The 25,415-nt window shown below is 36.7% G+C and overlaps 3 long non-coding RNA genes across 3 annotated transcripts; 1 reads left to right on the top strand and 2 right to left on the bottom strand.

The window, feature by feature from the left end:
* Positions 1 to 12,008: 12,008 nt before the first annotated feature.
* On the bottom strand, positions 12,009 to 13,033 carry LOC113094817 (uncharacterized). Its single transcript, XR_003288165.1, has 3 exons — positions 12,972 to 13,033; positions 12,657 to 12,869; positions 12,009 to 12,568 (listed from the first exon to the last, which is right to left on the bottom strand). It is a non-coding gene; the product is annotated as an uncharacterized LOC113094817 (long non-coding RNA).
* Positions 13,034 to 13,206: 173 nt separating this feature from the next.
* Positions 13,207 to 14,186, bottom strand: LOC113094815 (uncharacterized). Its single transcript, XR_003288163.1, has 3 exons — positions 14,126 to 14,186; positions 13,353 to 13,457; positions 13,207 to 13,266 (listed from the first exon to the last, which is right to left on the bottom strand). It is a non-coding gene; the product is annotated as an uncharacterized LOC113094815 (long non-coding RNA).
* Positions 14,187 to 18,705: 4,519 nt separating this feature from the next.
* On the top strand, positions 18,706 to 19,498 carry LOC113094818 (uncharacterized). The gene is made up of 3 exons (XR_003288166.1): positions 18,706 to 18,808; positions 18,922 to 19,257; positions 19,398 to 19,498. It is a non-coding gene; the product is annotated as an uncharacterized LOC113094818 (long non-coding RNA).
* Positions 19,499 to 25,415: the final 5,917 nt, after the last annotated feature.

Here is a 25,415-nt window from a genome sequence, read left to right as displayed (position 1 = left end):
GCTGACTGCAGGAATGTCCACCAGAGCTGCTGCCCATGAATTGAATGTTCATTTCTCTAGATAAGCTGTCTCCAAAAGAGTTTCAAAGAATTTGGCAGTACATTTAACCGGCCTCACAACCGCAGACCACGTGTAACCACACCAGCCCAGGACCTCCACATCCAGCATCTTCATCTCCTAGATCGTCTGAGACCAGCCACCCAGACAGCTGCTGCAACAGGTATGGTTCCTTATGGGGATCCTTGCTCCCAATTTAACTGAACATACAAGAGCTTAAACATTAACCACCCGGAACCATCAGTTTGCACGAACAGCATCGTGCACCGCCTCGGCATCTCGAACAGCATCAGGCACCGCCTCGGGAACGTCCTCCTGGACGGCAGCGGCCCGCTCGGGAACGTCCTGCTGGACGGCAGCGGCCCGCTCGGGAACCTCCTCCGGACCTTGAGGAACGGCAGACACCTGTCTCCTCCTCCGTCCTTTATGATGGCGAGTCGGTGGCACCTTATCAGGAGACTCAGGCGTTGAATCGGCCATCTTGTGCTGTGGTGCTAGGCTGGCAGCCATCATGGGTTGTGGCGCTGGACTGGCGACCATCTTGTGCTGTGGCGCTGGGTCAGCGGCCATCTTGTGCTGTGGCGCTGGGTCAGCGGCCATCTTGTGCTGTGGCGCTGAGCGGGCAGTCATCTTGTGCTGTGACGCTGGGTCGGCGACCATCTTGTGCTGTGGTGCTGGTTTGGCGGCCATCTTGTACTGCGGCGCTGGACTGGCGGCCATCTTGTACTGCGGCGCTGGACTGGTGGCCATCTTGTACTGCGGCGCTGGACTGGCGGCCATCTTGTACTGCGGCGCTGGACTGGCGGCCATCTTGTACTGCGGCGCTGGACTGGCGGCCATCTTGTACTGCGGCGCTGGACTGGCGGCCATCTTGTACTGTGGCGCTGGACTGGCGGCCATCTGGTTCCACGGCGCTGGCTCGGACGATCTGCGTTTCCCCTCTCCTCTCAGGACATACTGGGGAACTGGCAGCCCCCAACTGAATCCCGGGTGGACAGGCACCCACAGTGGAGATCGCTGCCGGACCTCCTCCCGGCTGTTTGTTCCGGAGCGACCTCCCCTGGTTCCCCGGAGCACCACTAGGTGAGAGCTCTCAAAGCCACCTTTCTCCCGCTTGCTGGCTGGGGAGAACATGGCAGCAGACATACCGCTGGATCCTTGTTGATGGAGTCCTTCTGTGACGGTTGGGTTTGGGAAAACACAAGGAGAGGGTAGGATCCAATTGCAAGTATGGGTTTTATTTACAGAAGGGTAAAAATACAAAATAAACAGTCATGAGAGACAAACCAAACAAAAGAGGGAACCGGATGAAACGGATAGGAAACTCGGAGGAACAAGAAGGTAAAGGGAAAACTCGGGAGACGAGCACAACTCCCACATAGGGTAAGGACTCCATACAGATGACAGCGAAAGACAGCTATACATAGGGAGACTAATGACAGAGGATTGTTAGCACCTGTGCGATTCTAATTGGAGTGCAATTACTGTGAAGACAGAACCAGACTAGAGGAATTAAAGTGCCTATGGTGAAGTGCCTAAGGAGAAGTGAGCTCACTAGGGAACACCCAGGAAAACAGAGACTGACAGCGTGACATTATGTGTGTGAATGTATGAATCCTATGTGTGCATATGTGAATGTAGTGTGTGCATTTATCTTTATTGAGACTCTTTTGGCTCCATATATATGGCATACTTTGATAAGTTATATCATACTAAATGCTATTATTAAGCATATTTCAAGACATGTACTGTATAATTAAAGTTTTAAGATATTTACAATATATTTTAATATATTACATTTGTGTAAAATTCGAGTACACCACTTCGAGTACATTTAGTGCAATTTAATTGTATTTATTTACAAATAATGTTAAATATTATTCTAATGTGATTCAATAACATTTAAATAGCATTTCAGCTCATTAGAAATTCATTAGCGTTGCAATACTAGCTTATCAAGTAGTTTATGTCTGGTATTAAAAATGATATAAATGTGCAAAAATCATTAAACATAAATGATTAAACATACACATAAAATACGAGAGTACATTAAAAAGTTCAGCAGCATATATAATATCTTGACCAAAAATACATAAATGAAAGATTAGTGAAATGCTCTGGCAGAGCTCTTTGTATCCATTTGTAGAATATTTCAGTTATGCCATACAATGAATATTACAGTGAACACAATTATAAACGTAACACTTTTGTTTTTGCTCCCATTTTTCATGAGCTGAACTCAAAGATCTAAGATCTAAGATTAAATCTGTGTTAGTGAGCACTTCTCCTTTGCCGAGATAATTCATCCACCTCACATGTGCTGCAAATCAAGATGCTGATTAAACAGCATGATTATTGCACAGGTGTGTCTTAGGCTGACCACAATAAAAGTCTACAATAAAGTGTGCGGTTTTAACACATAGAACAATGCCACAGATGTTGCCAGTTTTGAGGGATCATGTAATTGGCATGCTGACTGCAGGAATGTCCACAAGAGCTGCTGCCCATGAATTGAATGTTCATTTCTCTAGATAAGCTGTCTCCAAAAGAGTTTCAAAGAATTTGGCAGTACATTTAACCGGCCTCACAACCGCAGACCACGTGTAACCACACCAGCCCAGGACCTCCACATCCAGCATCTTCATCTCCTAGATCGTCTGAGACCAGTCACCCAGACAGCTGCTGCAACAGGTATGGTTCCTTATGGGGATCCTTGCTCCCAATTTAACTGAACATACAAGAGCTTAAACATTAACCACCCTGAATCATCAGTTTGGAAATACATGACAATTAAGACACTTGATAGTGTCTTTAAAAGCTAACCGTGGTAATTGTGTAGATGTGGCAGTGGGACGTCCATCCTGTAGCTTGGTTATGAGGATGAGTGTCTCTCATCAGTGAGGTCCATGCCAGCCAGGACTTGAAAGCCTTCGTGATCTAAAACACAGAGACTACAACCAGAAGGTGCACGGTAATATGCTCATGCTTATAATGGGGCGGGAGGGTTGCAAAGTGTTTGAGCATACTTACCGAGCAGTAGTGCCACATATATATGTCCTGTGTATAATAAGAAAATGGTAGTGATTGGAGTGATTTGACAGCTGATCGCATCAGCTGGTTGCAGCCTATCCCTATCTGGCCTGACAGAACTAACATTGTGCTTGATTTCAAATGAACATTAGCAAATAGCGTCACAAACTTACGTGGTTAGAACTACGTGGTTGGTTAAATAGCAGAAGTTATTCCTCCACCACATGCGTGTGACGTCATTAACAATGGCCCTAATTTGTTGAACTAATGTGATTCAAACGACGGAGATGTGATCGTGATCGTCGTAACTAGCTAGTTCATTTCAACAACAATGCAGCTGACTATGGCGGTAAGTTAACGAGTTATGATGTTTTACGGGAAACGTATCCCAGATGAACTATGTGAAGGAGATGTGTTTGCATTGCGTGAGAAATAGTGGATACTGATTGGTTTTCAGGTGTAACATTTCGATTTAAGATTTAAGTGTAACATTTAATATTTATATTTAACAATTTAAAATATCTCTAAGTTGACAAATATTGTTGTAAAGGTGCTAAAAAGTGACCGTCAAAAATTCATACCAGTTTTTTTTAACATTTGTTTGAAGCTAAATGTGTCAAAATGTTGCTGTTATGTTCAGCATGAGCCACTTTACAAACGGCGCCCCATAGAGGGCTTGCAATTCAGACACTGTAGTATTTAAAGACTTTAACACAGGACCGGTGAAAGGCAAAATAAGTTGTATACAATTTATCAATTTTATATAACCGTTTTGCATCAGTGTTTGAATACATGTATTATAATTTGCCGACAAATAAGAATTTTTAGAATTATGTAAATATATATATTTTTTATAATACATTAGAAGTTTATACACCGTAAGAATACACTTAGACACTTAGAACACAATTAACATAAGGCACATATAGCTATAATTTATTTTTTGCTGTAGTGAATTAATGTGCTACATAAAATGATTTACTAAATATATTACTTTTGAAAAGAAGATTGAAGTGCATGGAAATATTTTAAACATATTGCAGCTGGCCTATACATTGTAATAAAGTACTTACACATTAAACCCTATAACACCTGAATCATTTTGCTGTCTTCTTACACAAAGTACACACAAAATGTACTTTAATTTATTTAAAGTTTTAAATAAATACACAAGTTAATGTATGCTTGAGTTAAGAATATGACTTAAAAGCTCAAATAAGCATATTTATTTGCATACTTTTTAGAAATATATTCAAAATCTAGATTCATATATTTTAATGCACTTCAAACAAGCATGTTGTGGATAAAAATGTACAAGAAGTCAGACCGAAGAAGTGACTTAATGCTGTCTGTTCAGTTTGATTGACAGGAATCATATATTACACCTAGAAAATGCTGATCATATCAAAACACTCACTCATTCTCTTTAGAAATAAAATAATTACCAGGTTTTAATAATGGTTGTGTGTTTTGGTGGTTTAATTTGTGGGGAATTTATTAGATTAATATTAATCTGCTTAATATTTTCAGAAGTCAAAATAAAAGTACAGACGGGTGACGTTATTTAAATACACATATTAAAGGTCCCCTTCTTCGTGATTCCAGGTTTTAAACTTTAGTTAGCGTGTAATGTTGTTGTTAGAGTATAAATAATATCTGTAAAATCCTAAAGCTCAAAGTTCAATGCCAAGCGAGATATTTGATTTAACAGAATTCGCCTACAAAAAACGACCCGTTTGGACTACAGCCCTCTAGTTCCTGCAGTAATGACGTCACTAAAACAGTTTTTTGACTAACCTCCGCCCACATGAATTCACAAACAAATTATTCTTGAAAGATGGAGCAGTTCCCTCTTTGTCTGGAGAAGGCATTGTTTATGGACCACAACCGGTAAGTGTATTTTATTATTTGAGTTGGTGCGTTTAACAGTTTCTGTAACTTACTACACAAAGGGCAACGCTGTTTAGCTTTAACTAGATGTTAAGGCTGTGCAAAAAAGCTAATGAGATTTTCATGTGCATCTCGTCAGTAAAAACGCTTCTGTGATTATAAGTACATCTCCAGCCCATGCGTTCTAGCCCAATCACGTTTCCAGGAGGGCCGCGTGCTCTAAGCTGGTGCCGAATCACAACACAGGAACCGCTGGCCCAATCAGAACTCGCTACGTATTTTTGAAGGAGGGACTTTATAGAACAAGGAAGTCATCAGCCCGTTTTTGTGACCGTGAAAACAGCGCTATACAGATAGGTGAATTGTGTGAAAAATACAGTTTTTTTACACGCGAAACATGAACATGTTATATTGCACACTGTAAACACAATCAAAGCTTCAAAAAAGCGTGATAAACGGGACCTTTAAAATCTTAAAAGATGTTACACCATACTGGATTTTAACCCATTGAGCAAATAACATAAGATTTTGTCTTTATGCCTTTGTGAGTTTTGAAAGAAAAAAAGAAAAAAATTCTGAATAAATGCATGTTTGTAAACGCATGGGTTTTCTTGTTCATGGTGATGAATGTTGTACTACTTCTGAACCATATAGAGATATTTGTGGCTGCTCTGTTGATGCAGCAGTCATACTGAACCCCTGAATAACTGAATCAACTGTTGATCTGTGATGAGACTCAGTCAATGATTCATTCTGATGTGTGGCCTTCAGTATCTGTGTCTCTAACAGCTGTTACTGAATCACTCTGGCTCCTAGTATCATGGATAAGATTCATATTACAATTATTATTTATTTTTTCAGCAATAAAAGAATCCACAAAGAGCCTCTTTTTTCCATCAATGTACAGGTACTTTATAGAAACTGCCCATGTCTCTTTCACAAGAAGGAACTCTTTTCAGTCCTACATGGAAACATGTCGTGTTATAGTCATTATATGAAGCGTCTGTCTTCAGGTGATTTGTTTTCTGATGTTCAAAAATACCAGAAGGAAACATTAGTTGAGGGATGTCATCTTCTTGTATATGGCTTTAATGTGTGCTGTGTTAATCAAGCCTTAATATTATCATGGCATTTTTTGCTATAATGGCAAATGTCAAATCATAATTAAAAAAAAAAAATTAAAAAAATCGATATGTTGTATTGTGATGAAAATGCTGTTTGTTACAAACTGTATCTCCTCAAGCTGCAGTGTCTCTCAGCTGTATCAGTGCAGTCACTGTGACTCTGACTGACGGAGGTTTTTGTACGACTCTTTATCACTGTGTGAACATCCAAGTACTCATATAGTAGTGACTCATACAGTAATAATCTCCTGTATCTTCAGTCTGGACTCCACTGATGGTCAGAGAGAAATCAGTTCTGGATCCACTGCCACTGAATCTAGATGGAGTTCCTGACTGGAGGCTTCTTATGTAATATATGAGGAGTTTAGGAGCTTCTCCAGGTTTCTGCTGATACCAAGACAGACAGGTACTACAGCTAGTAAGTGTCTGACTGGTTTTACAGCTGATCGTAACAGTTTCTCCTTGATTGATGGATTTTATTTCTGGATTCTGCGTCACTGTTATTTGTCCCCAGATCTCTGAAATAAGACATTTTAGTTGTTTAGTGAATATTTAGATTAACTATTATCTTTCTAATATATCACACTAGTGCATAGAATATGAGATGTTGTCGTATAATTCCTGATTTATTATAAGATATTTACCCTGAATGCAGAGTGTCAGAATCCAGATGAGGATGATGATGTTGTTCATTGTTGTTAAATCAGACGGATACTCTCTACAGTGAGTCTTTAATTATTTTACAAGCTTATCATCTGCTTTCTAAACACATATTTTTAAGAGGTAAATGTTCAGATCTTGAGGTGTTTAATGGTGGTCTGGTTTTGTTCTGAGATATATTGGACCATTATTAATCTGATTAATATTAAGAGAAGTTAAAATAAAAGCACAGTTAAATCTAAAAATTAAAACTGAACAGCTGTTTCAACTATACTGGATATTTAATCAATTCAGCAATAAAACAATATTTTTTTTTCTTTGTCTTCTACTAATTTTTGTCTTTTTGAATTTGTCACAAGCTTCATTTTTAAAATGCAAGAATGATCGAATTCTAAATGATGTAGGATTCATCCTAAAAGTGTGGAACAAACTGGGATTTACAAAGACATAAATGAAATTACATGAAAATATTTTTATCTGTTCAAAAAGGCATTAGTATGAAACTGTACACGTACCATCAAAATAATTCAACAATGTTTATAAAATTGTTAAGATTAAAATAAAAATAATAATAAAAACTTCTAATTGTATTAACTTCTTCTGAACCATAAAGTCATATTTCTGAACATTTCTGTAGGCTGATGTGTTTAATTCAATCATATTGTGTTTGGATTAAAAATTTACTGAGATTTATACAGATTAATGCATTCAGAAGAAAAAAAAGTTGAATGAAAACTCCTGCAGATGAAGGAAATTATTACACAAGTCTGTGAATCTCAAACACTGAAACAGATCACTGTTGGTTCTCTGTGTGTTGACTCTGTGTAGTTTGAGTTTATCATGAAGCTCCTGTGAGGACGCTGAACATCTGACTGCAGTAAAGTTGGTTTCATATTCACACATTCAGACTTTCATGTTCAAAAGTTTTGGTTATATGCATTTAATAAAAAGGATATTTACAATAAATTTTCATTACCGACTATAATGAGCAGTACCTATCCATGTTTCTGCAGAATTCAATGTTTTTAAAAGGTTGAAAATCACATTTATGTCCATGGAATAGTGTGACGTCATCACCATCAGAGGGACCGTCTACAAATTACAAGATAGTTTTATGGCAAGTTGCTAAAGACTCTTTTGAGCTGAAAAGCACTGCTTTTATTTAAAACATTGCAGAGCATGCTGATATATGATACATTTATTATTTATATATTTCATAAACAATTTGTGCCTCAAGTGTAAAATATTTTGTTAATTACTGTGAAATGAGGGTCACACCTCTACAAAACAAGTTGCTAAAAAATTTTTTATTTGAATTATTTAAGAGCATACTGCAAGCCTTTAATGTGCAATTATTTGTTCTTTATGTTTGATGCTCGATGGACTGTTCTAAAACATGGTTGAAAATCTTAATTTGGCCCTAATAAACATACTTTAACTCATTATTTTGCAATCATTTGCTTTATATAATTATAATTATAATAATAATTCATTACATTTATATAGCACTTTTCTAGGCACTCAAAGCACTTTACATAGTCAGGGGGTATCTCCTGGATGATGCGACGGCAGCCATAGTGCACCAGAACGCCCACCACACACCAGCTTACTGATGGAGAGGAGACAGAGTTATGAAGCCAATCAGCAGATATGGGATTGTTAGGAGGACATGATGGTCAGAGGCCAATGGGCGAATTTAGCCAGGATGCCGAGGTCACACCTCTACTCTTTTAGAAAGACATCCTGGGATTTTTAATGACCACAGAGAGTCAGGACCTTGGTTTAACGTCTGACCAATTATATGGTCAATGACTACTCTTAACCTGCTGCATTGGTTTCTTTAATGATAAATTATTCAGTTCAATGGCTTTTAAAAGGCTCCTTGAAGAGTGAGAGCTAACGGAGGAACAAGCACGTAGTGTTTGTCCAGTTGCTCCAAGCATTCATAGTTTAAGTTGGTGTTATGGATTAAAATAAATAAATAAATAAAACAAATAAATAAATAATTTTGAGAGAACCTGGAATGATAAAACAATTTCTAGGACCGAGTTTGCTTGATCTTTTCTTTCTTTCTCGTCTGTTCTCTCTTACATCAGATCATTTCTGACAGTTGACTGATAGTTCCTCTAGTCCCACTTTATATTATATGTCATTAACTATTATGTACTTGCATCAAAAAATAGGTGCAATGTACTTATTGTGTTCATAGTTTCTTGCAAAACACTTCTGCTGCTACTGAGGTGAGATACATGTAAGGGACATTAGCAGTTAAGGCCACCGAATATAAAGTGTGATGAAAAAGCATTGATAAAGAGTGTTGTACGTTCATCTGCTGTATAGTTGAGTGTACAATTATAATCCACCTAAATGATTTAATTAAAACATTTATAAAATAATTAATTAAAATTAGAATTAAGTTTGTTACTTGTCTGTGATCCTCTGATCATCAGCTGCAGTGTCTCTCAGCTGTATCAGTGCAGTCACTGTGACTCTGACTGACGGAGGTTTTTGTACGACTCTTTATCACTGTGTGAACACATATTGACTGTTTGGATAGTGTAAACTCTGACAGTAATAATCTCCTGTATCTTCAGTCTGGGCTCCTCTGATGGTCAGAGTGAAATCTTTTCCAGTACTCGCTGTTCCACTGCCACTGAATCTAGATGGAGTTCCTGACTGGAGGCTGTTTATGTCATAAATGAGGAGTTTAGGAGCTTCTCCAGGTTTCTGCTGATACCAGGCTAATAGGCTGCTAAGTATTCCTACATCTATGTTACACTCTATTGTAGGACAGTTTTAACTTTAGGTTGAGTCAGAGTGATTCCTCTGGAGGCTGAAGAAGAGAAAATGAAGTCAGTTTGTCAGTAAATCACCTTTATAGCAAAATATTGGTATATTAAAATGGTAAAAAAACAACAACAACAACAAAAACCTTGAATAAAAACCCCAATGGTCCAGATGAGGATGATGATGTTGTTCATTGTTGTTGTTGTGTCTTGTGTGATGATGAAGATTGTGTTCTGTTCTGCTCTCAGTCATGAAGTGTTAAACTCACAGCTCTATAAACACTCTCAGAGCACTGAAGCATGTGCTGACCATGCAAAGAAGTGGGCAGGATTCACAACAGCTCGAGCTGATACAAGACTAATATACTAGAGTCACAGAATATATAATTACATAAATCCCATTAGATGAGCTGCCACCGCTGTAATAAGAGCAAGAAACATGAGTCTGTTCATAAAGTATCAAGACCGACTCTACATCTATTATGAATCCTTGTGTGGGCCTGACATTATAAAATGGACAGAAAATGTTCTGATAACCAATTTAAGCCCACCGCCAACTATAGTTGACGCAGTTTATAGTTGTCATAGTTCATTTTGTAAGTATTTTTCTAGATTGTTATCCATGTTTTATTTCTCAATGACATGCAAGCAAACAACCAAATAAAGGAATAAAAAATAAAGAAATAAAAAAAGGTGTCACATGAGCTGTCAAGTTCCTACCCCTAAATTTCAGCAGCAATTTACAAACTTCAGTCAGTCACACAAAAGGAAGAATGGAAAGATAAAGAGCTAACGCATGGGATTAATAGCTGTAGACATTATAACAGTAAAATATTGAAGCTCCTTTATCCAGTTTGTGTGTGTTTTATTTTAATTGGTCAAGGACTAGTAGCTTATGATTCCATTGTAATGTAAATGACTTTACATTTTAACATTATTATGTGAAATCACCTATCACAGTCAGAAATTCATAATTTTTATTATATAGACATAATATTTTCTTCATTCTATTAATTTATATTTATTTTTAACTAACACACCTCTTAGAATGAAAATACCTGCATGTTCAATATCAAGTAAATAAACAAACAAACATGGGTGTAGTCTACACATGATAATTGTATAAAAAGCAATTAAAAAAAATAATAATATCATTAATTTCATGAATATCAAGGACTTTCATAAATCACAAGAATAGAATGCAAATATGTTTGTGTAAATTTATAAAACTACTTGTACCTTCACTGCTTATGTAAGGGGAAGTTCACCCACAAATGGAAATTGTGTCATCATTTAGTTTCCCTGAAGTTGCAAACCAATGAGTTTCTTTCTTCTGTTGAGCAAAAATATGATATTTTGCTGAATGTTGGTAACCAAACTGTTTCTTTCAGGTATACCTTTTTTATGATACAGATGTAATATTTTCTTCATTCTATTTAGTTTTATGTATTGATTTTCATTTAACTTTTTTATACACAATACCCTGTTGGGTCAACTTAATGTCTGCACTGTGTTCAGAACTATGTTCCAACATTTTAAGACAAATGGATTTTTTGTGTTATCATATCTAAGAGATTATAAGATAGATGATTTTTTGGGGGTTTGCATCAAATGTTCTTTGAATTTTATGCATGATAAATTTGTTTATGAAGAAAGATTGATCTGTTGAAAGGAGTTATTTTGAGTTAGATGCCAAATGTTCTCCTTGTATTCAAATTTGACAGAGAGTGTGTAGTTTATAGTGCAAAGCCATACAATTCATGCAATGCAAAGAATCATAATATTAAGAGCTAATTTGTGTCTCTGTGTAAAATACTCCTCATATTTGTCCTCCTCGGGTACTAAACATCAGTAATGTGCATGCTCATCTTGCTTATTATACAGTACTGGATTCATGTTGATCTTTCCCTTGTCCATCACCTTCAGTTGTGCATGAAATTCCTGCAGCATTATAGTCCATGCAGTATCTTCTAATGCAGCTTTCAGCCTGCCTTTCATCTAACTGAATGTCATTAATGTAACCAAATGTTCATTTCTTAATTAAAACACATTTATTTATTGTTTACAAAATTAAATGGTGTATTTACCAAACACCATTCTTAATATAGAATATTCACCCTACTTTATTATCCAACACCATGTGCAGTACTTTACTGGAGGATACAACATAAAGACAACTAAAGTAGTGTATTAAGACAAATGATATACAATTTTTAACAATATTAAAAATGGGTTATGTTAAAACCATGTTTTTCTAATCAGATGAAGCCATGCAAATGCATGCATGGTGAAATGTCTTGAGCCCCAAAGAATCACATCAAGTTTTTAGAGCTCTCCTGCTTTTCTTCCTCTTCTTGCTTGTCCATGTCCTGGACATATCATAATCTTCCATGTCATAAATTTTTTTTGCAGTTGTTATGCAGCACCCTACAGCACAACTGATGAACAAAAGACATGTAACTAATTTAAATCAAATATCTTTATTGTCACAATACAATGAACACAAGTATACAGGTGATGAAAGTCTTGGGTGCAGACTGCAGCGTGACAGTATGGATGACAAATGAATTAATTCATGAATATATATGAAATACAAATTCTGAATATATATATGCAACACACATATATAAGGGACTCAATTCAGGTAGAGAACAATATATGTTAAAAATTATGCTATACAGAGAGCATGAATTGAAAACAATAATAATCACAGTACACATACATCTCTGCAGTGCAGCACGGTATGAATTAGTGCAAACAGAATGTCAGGGTGCATAATAATATTGAGTCCAGTCAGCATAACTGATAAGAGTGCAGGGCATATGAGGTTGGTGGGGTGTGTATGGTTTTACTGGTATGAGTTCAGTTCAGTCTGATTGCCTGTGAAAGGAACTTGTCTCACTGTCTGCTGGTGTAGGTTCTGTGATAACGTCTGCCTGATGGTAACAGTGAGAGTAATCCATGGCTCGGCTGGCTGGAGTCTCTGACGGTCCTCCTCACACTCCACCTGGTCTAGATGTCCTGGAGGGCCAAAACATGTATTTAGGGTATGGTAAATCAATAAACAATATATAGTATTTTTATTTATAATTGTTGCACTGGACTTAACATTGATTCTTGTTGGGGATATTGGCCAAAAGAATCCCACCACAACTAGCTCTCGTTGTTTAGCTGTGATGTTTACTTTTACAGGCCGTAACATCTGAGCTGTCGCAGTAGAGCGGTTTGTGAATGCAGTCTTCACAGAAGATAACTGATGGGTTCAGGTAGCAGTGATGCACTCGGTGGCCATTCAATTGATATCTTCATCAACTGGCTTCATCTTAATGAAAACATGCAGACAAAACAATAAGTCAGCAATAACAGCAATAACCATTCTAGAGTAATAGTGTTGGTGAATACAGTTACAGGTGTCAGTACTCACCATATTCAGTCATTTCCTTTCCAAATCACAGAGATGATGCACAGCTTATTTGCTCATTTTAGGAGCTATAAAAAAGATGTATATGTGAAAAACTATAACTGCGGACTTGAAAAGTCTTTTGAGAGATCAACATCAATGTTGTACCACACATAACTGCATTGAATTCAGACATACAAATGGAAATGTGAAACTTTTCACCTTTCTGTCTTTTCTTTTGGGGCACAAGAAGTCCATGTTCATTCCTCATTTCTTTAGGACTGGTTTGACTGATTTTCTTTGCGTTTCTGGTCTTCAGCTGTAAAACAAGAAAATATTTATTGACCCCATGTTTAATCATTATTGTTGTTTAAAAATATAAATAAAGCAGATATAATTATATACTTCAAGCACAAGTTCCTTGGCAACTCTAGTAGGCTCCTGAGTTCATCTGTACACATCAGATTCAGCGTCTGAGAAAATGCCATCATGCAAACTCTCAGTTTCTGCCTTACAACAGAGCATAAAAGAATGTGTGAGTGAGGGAGTACAGCATGAAGATGAAGTGAAAAAGGCAGAGAAAGGCAGAATTTTGTGTATAAATTTAATAGAATGAGGGGAACATTTAAGAGATTTAAGAGAACAGTACTGTCTGTTGGTGTGGATGCTAAAATACTTCTCATTATAGTTATTGGTCTTTGTGTGAACAACTTTAAGTGATCTGATTGCCCAAATTCATTGAAGATCTGATTTGTAGCACTTGAAAAGTTAAACTAGGATTTCCATTCTCTTGCTTCTAAGACAGATGTGTTCAGTAACATCATCATAGAAAGAAAGGCAGACTATGAAGTGTGGACAGATATCATGTACTGTTGAAACCGGAAGAGGCGGCACCAATTTGTAAAGATTAATAAAGAATACAATGGACTTCATTTAAACTTCATGATATAAACACTCTTACAATGGGCACAATCTGATGGGAGCTGTGGTAATGGTCAATAACAGCAGTAGGAGTAAAAGTTGTAGAATTTTGTACAAGTACGCTTGTGCAATATAATATGATTATTGGATGAATTATTACTACTACAACATGCTCTTTGTTGAGAGTTCTTCCTGATGGGCTAAGTGAACCAAAATTTAAGAAACATCAAATGCTGAGAAAAATGTATCTGACGTACCATTGGAAGTGTTTGCCTTTGCAGCTTTTGGTCTTCTTCATAAATGCACAAGATGGTCAAATTCAAATCTCATGACAGGCCTTCCTGAAATATAAACATGTTGAGACAGTGTGTTAAAATGATCTGTGACCAAAATATTTGATTAATACATAATATAAGGATGCGTTCATTAAAGCAAATCAGTTATAACTAAGAGTCTTCAACATTACCTGTGAAGGGTTGATCCTTTGAAGGACTTGTTCAGCCCCCTTGACAGCTTCTTCAATATCAGCATTGGGAGCGTGGAGTTGAAGTTCCCTGTTAATTCTAGCAGAGCGAGAGAGAGATTTTACAAGAGATGGCTTCTTTAAAGATCTGCTGGATTACAGGTTGTTGTGGAGTATGTAATCCGACGTAACTGAAAGACAGAAAAAACACTGAATTACAATTACATCACAAAAAGATATTAAAGGCATGGCAAACTTAGTGGTTACTGTGCTTTACAAATAGTGTAGAGTAAAAACACAGTTACTGTGGTAAAATCCTGGTAAGTGTTGTGGTTATTGTGTGTTAGTAACTACAAATACCAGAGTAAAACTATGGTTACTATGGTAAACCCATAGTAAATGTCGTGGTTATTGTGTGTTAGTAACTACAAATACCAGAGTAAAATTATGGTTACTATGGTAAACCCATAGTAAATGTCGTGGTTATTGTGTGTTAGTAACTACAAATACCAGAGTAAAACTATGGTTACTATGGTAAACCCATAGTAAATGTCGTGGTTATTGTGTGTTAGTAACTACAAATACCAGAGTAAAAATATGGTTACTATGGTAAACCCATAGTAAATGTCGTGGTTATTGTGTGTTAGTAACTACAAATACCAGAGTAAAACTATGGTTACTATGGTAAACCCATAGTAAATGTCGTGGTTATTGTGTGTTAGTAACTACAAATACCAGAGTAAAACTATGGTTACTATGGTAAACCCATAGTAAATGTCGTGGTTATTGTGTGTTAGTAAATACAAATACCAGAGTAAAACTATGGTTACTATGGTAAACCCATAGTAAATGTCGTGGTTATTGTGTGTTAGTAACTACAAATACCAGAGTAAAAATATGGTTACTATGGTAAACCCATAGTAAATGTCGTGGTTATGTGTGTTAGTAAATACAAATACCAGAGTAAAACTATGGTTACTATGGTAAACCCATAGTAAATGTCGTGGTTATGTGCGTTACAAAGTCCAGAGTAAAACTACGGTTACAGTAGGAGAAGCATGGTAAATATGCTGTAGTTACTGTGTGTGTATTGGCTACACATGACTTGGTCAAGCAAAAGTTAGGCTAGTATTGTAAAAATATGCTAAATGTGTGGACTTTTTACACGATCACGATTATCATGCGATATTGGGTTGGGTGCTTTGTTGTGCTAGTATTAGTCATGTCTAAAAGCTGAAGACCCATATGTCACATCATTATTTATGTAAAACTGCAACAGGTCTATAAACAGTACAGGTTAGCTTAGGCTAATGACAATGGTAGGCTAGCTGAGCAGCCCACTGACCCATAAACTGCCCTTTAAAAACACGACCCTGTCTAACGTGATGCAGAAATACTGAAATAATTAAAACAATACGCTTAACCACGTGATATCATTACAAAAAGAAGAAGAAAAAAATATATTTACCCTTGCTTACCTGTTTGAAGGTGTACGCGCATCAGGTGAACTGAACGAGCCTCGCTGGTGACGTCACTGCCGCTGAAGGAACAACAGGGGAACAACAGGGGCGTAAAACTGCTTGGGGCATATATCTACTGGCTCAGTAGCTCTTCTGATTGGCTGAAATTCTGTAATCTCTAAACAGTCCCGCCCCCTACCTCTACAGATGCACAAATCACTTTCACAGTAAATTTAACAGTGTTGATTTTCCAGTGTTACTATAAAGTGTTAAAATAAAGTGTTGGATCAACACTGAACAGAATGGGTCTAACACCAGAAGTGTCAGGTTTCAAATAAGAGTTGGTGTTACTTTACATAGTTGCAGACGTCAACTCTCATTCATAGTTAATCAGGCCACACCTCCATTAACGTGCAGACAGACGTCAATTTTCATCGAAACAGACCACATGCGGACGCCATTTTACTTCGCTGGAAGCGTGGTGGTAAGTCTTTCAATTTAATGTTATATTACAGATACAGACTGTAAATGTATTCTAATTTATAATTTGTATATAATCATTATAATTCAATCACAGACAATTATAATAATGATTGAGAAAGCCAACTAGCTCTGACATTTGCTTCATCCTATGTCATGCCCCTTTATCAACGAATTAAAGCTTTGAATATAACTTCACGTTAGTAGTTTCGTCTGTCATTTCGTGTGTCGCACACAGCAGTCATTTTAATTGATTAAACTCTGATCGTGTTCTTTTCAAAATGAGTCTATAAAGTCTCGCGCGCGCGCGCCATTTTACAGGTGAACTGTGGCACATGGAATTTCTGCAGTCCGCTAACGTTAACAGAAAATGTATATATCAATATGGTTATTGGCCTAAAAAAGATTGTTCAGATTTTGTTTTAAGATTCGGCTTGGATTTCTGCTGATCGTTGACCATGCTTCTGGGACCTTCATGGTTTTGAACTGTGGTAACTTGATACGTTTTATGTCGATGTTTGAGCAGCGTTATATGATTTGTGTTTTTATACAGTCTATCGTCAGACGTGGTTAACGTTAGTTTATTTATTTTAGTGGATTAAAGTACTCAATTACATTTTAAGGAGCAAAAAATGTAATATGTGTAGTCGTGGAATATATTGATGTCTCATTTCGGAGGCTGCGTCCTGGTCGCATTTGAAGGCTGCATACGTCATCGGGGAAGTCTCATTTGAGAAAAGTGGACAATGTCGACAATTAAAACCAATTTACCACAGATATTTTTATGTAAAATGTATCGGCAATAACGAGGTTTGACCATTGGGGCGCTGTACGTAGCGTAAAACTGTATTGCAAGTCTTTCCGGATACAATAGATGAAGAAACCGCGCGCTTATTTAGACTGCCGGAGGAGGAGAGTTTGAAAGTTTGCACGGAGACGAAAATGGTATCATTTCTCAAAAGTTCCCGTTTTGTCTTGTTAATGAGGGTTTATAACGGATAAAAAGTTAACCTATTTCGATTTAATTGGTATCTTTGCCGTTTTGATAAATTATTAAAGTTGTCTTGATATTTTTATTTTTTTACAATCTTGTTTCAAATTGAGTCTGTGTTTGTAGCAAACCAGTAAGATGTGTTTCTTCCTCTACAAGCCAGGAGTTCAGGTGCTTAATCACAATGATTGTCAAAGCACAATTTCGGAATAGGAAGAAATTCATAAAAATCTCAGAGGCGTGCTTTGATTTATTTCTAGCAGAGGGTGAGTGATATTTAATATCATAATAATTTAATCTATATGTTTTTTATAGCTTTGTCAAATTATAAATAAAACTTGACTAAAATTGGTAAATATTTTGTTTTGCAGTGAAAGAGAAGTTCTCAATTCCAGACGACCTTGCTGTTACAGTTACAGATGAAACTGGTACAGAGGTGGATAAAGATGTGTTTCCTGATCTAATGTCCACCAGTGGGTTGGTTTTAGTCATAAATGAGTTGACTGACATGGGTGAGTGAAAGCAGGACCAGCTGAATGATCTGTATCCCAATTTATGAATGAGTACTGGTAGTGTTTTAATATCTTCAGTGTTCAAATTGCAAGGGTCATATTGAGTCTTTTTATTTCAACAACCAGTGTTCTGGATTAAAAAATTCTCATTATTAGTTTTTTTTTTTTAATTCAGTATTAATATATACTAACATGACATCTATTAACCCCAGTTTTAACATTACCAGGATCTTCCACACCTTAGTCTTCAGTAAGCTTGGATACAGATACACTGTCTCTAACTTCAAAACGCAGTGAAGAGAGTGACAGGTTTAGTCCAAAACGATTCAGAAAGGATGAAGATGATGATGTGGCATCACAACGAGCACAGGCCAGAGACGTGAGTCCCAGTAGCATTACACAGACACTGGGTGTTTTACTCATCATGATATTCAGTTTCATTAAGGTTTTTTTTGTAATCCCCATATATAATGGTAATATTTTTTAGATCAGGGTCGTATTTAAGGGTAATTTAGATATTACTGCACTATCTTCTCTCATAATAGTATCTGTTAATAATATTCTCTTTTTTTATAGCTGATAAAACAAATTCTAGAGACAAGACCAGGTGGAGGAAATGTGCTTAAGGAGTATGAAGATACAGGCACAATTAGTGATGACACAAGGAAAGTGATGGTGAACATCTTAGTTGCATGCATGATGGAGACAGAAGGGTAATTCTAAAAATATAATTCGCTCTTGCATTATTCAGTTTGTTAGTGATTTTGATGCTCTATAGATTGTGAAGTAGATAGATGTAGTTGGGTGATACAAATTTGTGCAAATTGTCCAAAAAAAAAATCTTTTTTTTTTTTTTTTTTTTTCTTAAAGTTAGTTTAATTAAATGTTCTTAAACATTTCCTATCAGCGTAAAGTAACATTGAGTGTTCCAATTCTTCAGAAGGGTCCCACATTGACTTACCAAACAGAAGTATGGATTGGGAATTATCACCTTATTTCCCTCACTCAGAGATCCCCAAGGAAGGACTGGATATGTAAGTCATTATCACTGATCAGACATTCAATATTTTGTGCTCAGTTGGAAATGTCTAAAGATGTTTTTATTTTTTATTAAGGGTTAAATTAAGAATTTGTGTCATTTCAACAGGAACATTTCTATGATGGCCAAAAAAACACTGGATTCTTGTCATGGCGCCTCAAGACAGTACAAAGGGGGACAAGACCTTCTGGAAATAAGGAAGATCCAAAAACAGAAGAAAAGGGAGGTCCTTTGCTTGACAGACAGCTATGTTACCAAGAACATCAGCTAGATAATGATCAAAGTGTAGAGGCCATCTCTTTGATGAATCATACAAGTGAACGTGAGGTCATCATGCAGAAGATGAAGGCAACGTTTGAATACAGACAGCGCCTTGTCCATGATCCAGAGGGATCCACCACCATTCTCTCCGTTTTTCCTCGGTTCCTGGACACTAAAGGATTGGTATGGATTTTCTTTCATTTTTTACTAAAATTTAAATGTTAGTATCAGAGAACTGTCAAATGGTCTGCATTGTTGAAACTGGCCACATTATTGTAATCACAATATATTGTAATTTCTTTGTGTTTTCTTCAAAACTTCAGATTCTTCAGGACTTCACACTCCTCTTTGGGTCAGAAACTGCTTCCAGACTTTTGGAAAGGTGGCCGACAGTTTTCAAAGCAAAGGTTCTCAGGCTAGGAGAAACCTTGACTCCCACTCCACTGCTGAAACGATTACTGTCATCTGCCAAACAGCAAAGAAAGCAGCGAGGCACAGGATTCCCCAGGTGAAACCTCCAATGACTTTGCAGTAAAATCATATTATACATACTCATTTTTGTGTAGACATTTAACAAAGTTACTTTTTTTTCCAGAGTGGGACAGTGATATATCATCCTTCCTTCTACTTTTGCATCTCCTATCACCCCAGGCTTCAGGAAGAAAGAAAATCCAAAGGATCAGTATTTCACAGGCTATTGACCATCTGGTGGTGTTTCACAAAGTAGGTATCTGGTACACTGGTGCCAAAATACAAGGCCTATAAGTGTTACACTTTGAATTGAATATTTATTTATTTTTTACTATTAGATAAACTGTAAAATGATAAATGTAAAATTAATCTAAATATGATCTAAACTAAAATTGTTGTTCGTGCATGTACGGTTTTGATTTGGAGTGCTTCCTGGTCTTTATGATGTGCAATTAAGCTAAAAAGTCTCAAATAAATGTTAACTGATAAAGCTGTACTTATTAATTTATCATTATTATTCAAAGACGTAATTTTTTTCCCCCCATTTAGGCATGCAGGAGCATACAGGAACACCTTGAGCTGGAGGAGAATCGTCAGCCATACATTCTTGCCTCCGGGAGCAGCAAGGAAGCCATCAGTCACTACTTCATTGTGGTGGATAAAAAGCTCATCCCCTGTCAAGAATCCTCTTCACTGGCTGCCATTGATGAACTCTTCAAGGTTCATTTTGTTTTCAGTCTCAGTTATGATAGCCATTGCCTATCACTGGGAGTCATGTACTATCAGGGGTATCGAGTCTGGGCCTGTTTCAAATGAGCTGTTGTCTGACCTTGAAAACTCTGATTTTATTTCAGAGCAACTCCAGATTGATATCTCTAGCGAGGTAATGGTCACACCGTGGGTAAAGTGTCAAGGTACTGAGTATCGCAGTGATCTTGTTGTTTTCTTAGAGTTTGTTGATGATGCACCTGTTTTTGGAAAGATTGTTAAAAATTTTATTAAGGATGGAATTTATTTTTTGGTATCGTGTATGGAATCAGAGTTTATTGAACACCTTCATGCTTTCAGTGTTGTTGAACAAGAGCATTGTCTTGTACTCAAAAAACCTGAGGAATTGATGTACTACAAGCCATTTGATTTACAAATGTCCTATGGCAATGACCATCTTTTTTACATTGTCGTGAACTGTTATTTGTAATAATTTCATTGCATTTATGGTTTCTTGCTCTGTGCTGAAATAAAGTTTTGAAACCTTGACAGTGACGTTTTCTTCATAGTGATTTTCTAGTTTATTTTATTTTTTAGGTTTTTTTTTTAGTAGGTAATACAGAACCATAAATAACTCTGGAAAAGTGTTCTATCAACACCAGGATGGTGTAAATTTTGACCCTTTTATACACCGAGTATATTGTGATTTTCACAATGTCAACACCGGAATAGTGTAGAATTTTTACTCTGTCAGTGTTTGCTACAAAACTACACCCAGCTCTGTAACAGTGTTGTTTTTATCTGCATCGGTGTTGATATTTCACTCTCTTAGTGTTCACATTTTAACACTGTATTGGTGTTGCATGAGGCAACACTTTTGAAAGTGTTAAATTAACACTTTGTGGGTGGTTCTCATATATACACTTTCAAAGTGTTGAAAATAACTCCTATGGTGTTGTTTACCGGATTTCAAATTTACTGTGTTTGAACCAAATATCTCGGTGCAAAAGGGAGAGCGCGAATCTTGTCGCTTGAAAGCGAAAAAACAGTGTTTGAGCTTCATCGCAGCAGATTCAAGCAGCTGTAGTTATGTACTTTGTGTTTGTGTTAGAAAAATATACAAGACATTCTGAGAAAATATTCTACAAGTGTGCAACTCTCATTTGATGAATTCACGTACTGATTTGCGGATGTTCAACATTTCTCCACGACTGCACATTTCTTGATGCGGGTGTGTAAATGCGTTTTGCACCACATTCACTGCAGCAATTGTTTCAAAAATGTGAGCGTACGAGTTTCTAAATGTGTGGTTTGTAGAATAGGATTTGTGCACCTGCAATGAAGAATTTGAGAAGGTGTAACTGTTGTGTTGTGTTTGTGGGAGAGAAAAAAAGGCTACAGGTTTGCAACTCTTAAAACATTTCACTCTGTGACTTCAAATTTACTGATACACATGTGTGGCTTTTCTCTACAACTACAAATCGCACTGCCACAGGTGCTCAGTTAATTTGAATCAAAAATACCTTCATAAATTTCACTCACATTCACTGCAGAGTTTTACACATTTTATAAATATAGTTTTACAGGAAACATTTAAACTAAAATATTGTGTCGTTTAGATATTCAGATGATTTCAACTGAATTATTACATTTTTCATAATGTGGCTCACTCTTGATTGTATTATTTATCACATATTTTATACATGGGGAAAAAAGAGATTTAAAATTAAAATTAAAATATTGTAAAATGTAAATGGAGCTACTTTCTATACATCAATCGATGGTTTTGAATCTCCTTTGCTCATGTTGTGCTCATAATTCAGTGCATTTAAGAAAAGCTCATTTTATATATATATATATATATATATATATATATATATATATATATATATAATTACATAGTTACATAGTACATAGTTGCTTAATTTCTAATTCCAGTATCATTTGTAGCCACACAATATCCGTGAAACTGCTATTTTTTTGAACACACCCCTTTCAACTAATTGCCCAATTGCACAGCCTTAAGAGCGTGCATATCATGAATGCTGGGTCTCATTTGTTTTCTGAGAATCTACTGAACCTTCTGGTAACTCGTTTGCCACGTAGCAATAAAAAAATATACGAAAAACCTTGATTATTCTGGTTAGTCACATTGTACTGCTATTATTTTGAACAATACTGTATAATAATCATGAAATATTTTTAATGGGACTCGAGTGGACTCGGGCAAGAGTCCGATTCCTAATATGTTCGAGTCCGAGTCAATACAGAGTCCAAATGCACACGAGTCCATGACAAGACCGAGACCATTAAAATACGGTCTCGAGACCGAGTCCGAGTCTCGAGTACTCAACACTGCTACGATCACTAAACCCTTGATAGCAGTACTCACAAACATACGCGTATCCTAAGAAACCTTTCAGATTTTTTATCCCATAAAAATGTTCTTCATGCAGGTACAAATGCAACGTCTTGTGATGTGGCTCATCCGTATTTTTATACACTTCCAATTTACCTGAACCTGATCTGTGAAAGATAACTATTTTCAAGTCTAGAAAGGCTTCAAATTTAGAAACATCATGCAACGCAATTTTATCTTGTGGATCGTAACCCAGATCGGTATGTATATTTCTAGCTAATGTCATCAATTCTGCGTCGGTACACTGTGGATTTAGAAAGTAGAACACCGCCTTGTTTGTTTCGCGCTACAGAGACACGTAACTCTAAAGCGGTATCAAAAGCCACATCCGTATTGCTTTGAATGGTTCATTCGATTTGGTCTACAAACACATTAACGTTGTGATTGTTATCAGGCGTTAGAACGGCATTAATATCTGTGGGTAGACTTGCACCTTGCAGAGAGATGTTAAAAAAAAAAACCTCGCCAGCTAATAATCTGGAAAGAGTAACAATCTCATTCAAAATATCATGTAAAAATATATTATACGCTGCAAAATAATCTGTCGCTATTTCACGAAAATTTTAAGTTCTGCAAATTTCTAAACCATTAAATCGAGGCCTTGGGACAATCGTAAAATCACCCACACTACCTCCTTCTCTCAGTCTATCTATGTAATGCTGACTGAGACCCATATCTGGAGCTGTGGGATCATAACCCGAGGGATCGTTATTAGAAGGTCCAGCACCGACCTGATCATCGCTGTCTACAGCGGCACCCAACCATTCATGTTGTTCGTCTATAAGTACGTGTAATCTATCTTTCATGTTAAGAGGATTAGACGGTAACATCTGTAAATGATTGTTAATAATTTCATGTAACTGTTGTGTATTGTTTTGAAAATCATATCTGGGTCTTAATGGTCTCTGATCATCTTCTGAAGTGCGGGTATGTAAATCATCGTGACATCTTTAACTACTCATTTTGAATTATTATTTTCATTTATTTTAAATCGAAAACACACCTTTTTTTTAATTTTAAAGACAAGCGTGCATACTACTGAAAACACCAACACCGGTTCACAATGCGATAAAGATGACAAAACAGAAACATACAGCAGTTATAAATTCAAAACCCCCTTTTCTCCACAAGTAAAACAACACCTAATGTGGGAAACAATAACATGCAATATGGTATAAATCAATGACAACAGACAATATTAATAAATTAAAGAAACTAATGATAATTCACTACCAAAAACAAAAACAATAATACATGTAAGAAATAACAAGCAATAATTTTTTTTTTCAAGCCAAATTTTTTTTTTAAATTAATAATGCTAAAAAACAACAAGACAATACATATCAAGGGTGATCACACCGGTACAAATCTGATAACATTCTTTGCATTAGATTTAAACGTTCCGTGATCAGAGTAAGAGCATTGACAATAAAATTTTGTTCAACTTGTACCTGATGGACCCGCTCATGTGCTGTTGAAACTGTCGAAATTCACCATATAGCTGTTCGTGGCAACTTTTCCAAAATTCGGCCGCGTGACATAAGGATTCGTTGAGCTGTTGTTGACACTCAATGATGTTCCTCAAAATCGCCACCACATCACTTTGTGCATTACCAACGATCTCTTCTGCACCCCGATAGGACAATGCTTGACCGCTGAAATCGAAAAGTGTGCCAAACCGTCGATTAACACGGCGAAGCATATCATAATCAAGCCTTCCATTTAAATCACGTTCACGGAACAGCTCTTGAGGGTCTTCGTTAGGCAGCTCTTCCGTCTCCTCCTCGCTTGCCGAATCGCTAAAAGACGCACGATCCCAGGCGCTCACCATAGAATCGCTCCACGCTGTTAGCCCTCCTTCGTCATATCGTTGCTCTGTAAATGTAGATAAAGTTTTTTTTTTTATTATTTATTTAGTTGAATAAAACGCAAAACATAAAACGTAAAAACTATTTTTCTGCTTTAATACATACCGTTATTCTCCAAAGTCCTTAAACGACTGGTGCTTGGTACATCGTCCGTTCCCCACTCCGGTAACCTCAAACGTTTCACCCCCTGACCCTCCGAGTGGCGTGGTCTACACGTAACACTAGCTTCGGTGCGAACGCTTGAGACATCTGGGAGATTGTGAGAACCTCTCTCGGGAGCCGGAGCGTCGGCGGATGCAGGACTTGTGACGTGTCCTAGGGCGTGTTGTGATTCGGTGCTAATCTCAGCCTCTTGCGCAACGTTTTCTGGCGGGGTTATCAGCTCCTGATTGTTGACAACAGCTTGTTCGTCTGTCAAAAAAAAAAAAAAAAACATTTCATTATTATTCTGCCAAGCATGTTATGGGAACCTTCATTTTTAACTTATTGAGAAAAAGGCTTACCGTTATTAACAGCTCCGGGTTCATCACAAGCAAACAACACGTTCTCATCAACTATAAGAATGATAGCAACGTTATTGACGTTATTATTATTAGCCATTGAATTAATAAAATAAAATTGGAAAATACTCATAACTCTTCAAGGATCTGATCCAAACCTTCATTGAAGTCCTGATTCTCAAAACCCCCTAGAAATCATCCACGATACATTAAACAAATATTCACTTTAAAATATATTTAAATCATTTGTATAAAAAAAAAAAAAAAAACCTCACCCTGGTAATTGTCTGCCATTGTTTCGTTATTGTTGGATTGTGACGTAGCACGGCTTGAAGATAATTTGCAGGTAACAAGTATGACAAAACTTTTAGTTTT

This window comes from Carassius auratus, unplaced genomic scaffold (assembly GCF_003368295.1).
Source record: "Carassius auratus strain Wakin unplaced genomic scaffold, ASM336829v1 scaf_tig00215431, whole genome shotgun sequence".
In the NCBI taxonomy this organism is placed as follows: domain Eukaryota; kingdom Metazoa; phylum Chordata; class Actinopteri; order Cypriniformes; family Cyprinidae; genus Carassius; species Carassius auratus.
Note: the sequence above shows the minus strand (reverse complement) of the source record. Positions and strands in the feature narration are given on the sequence as shown.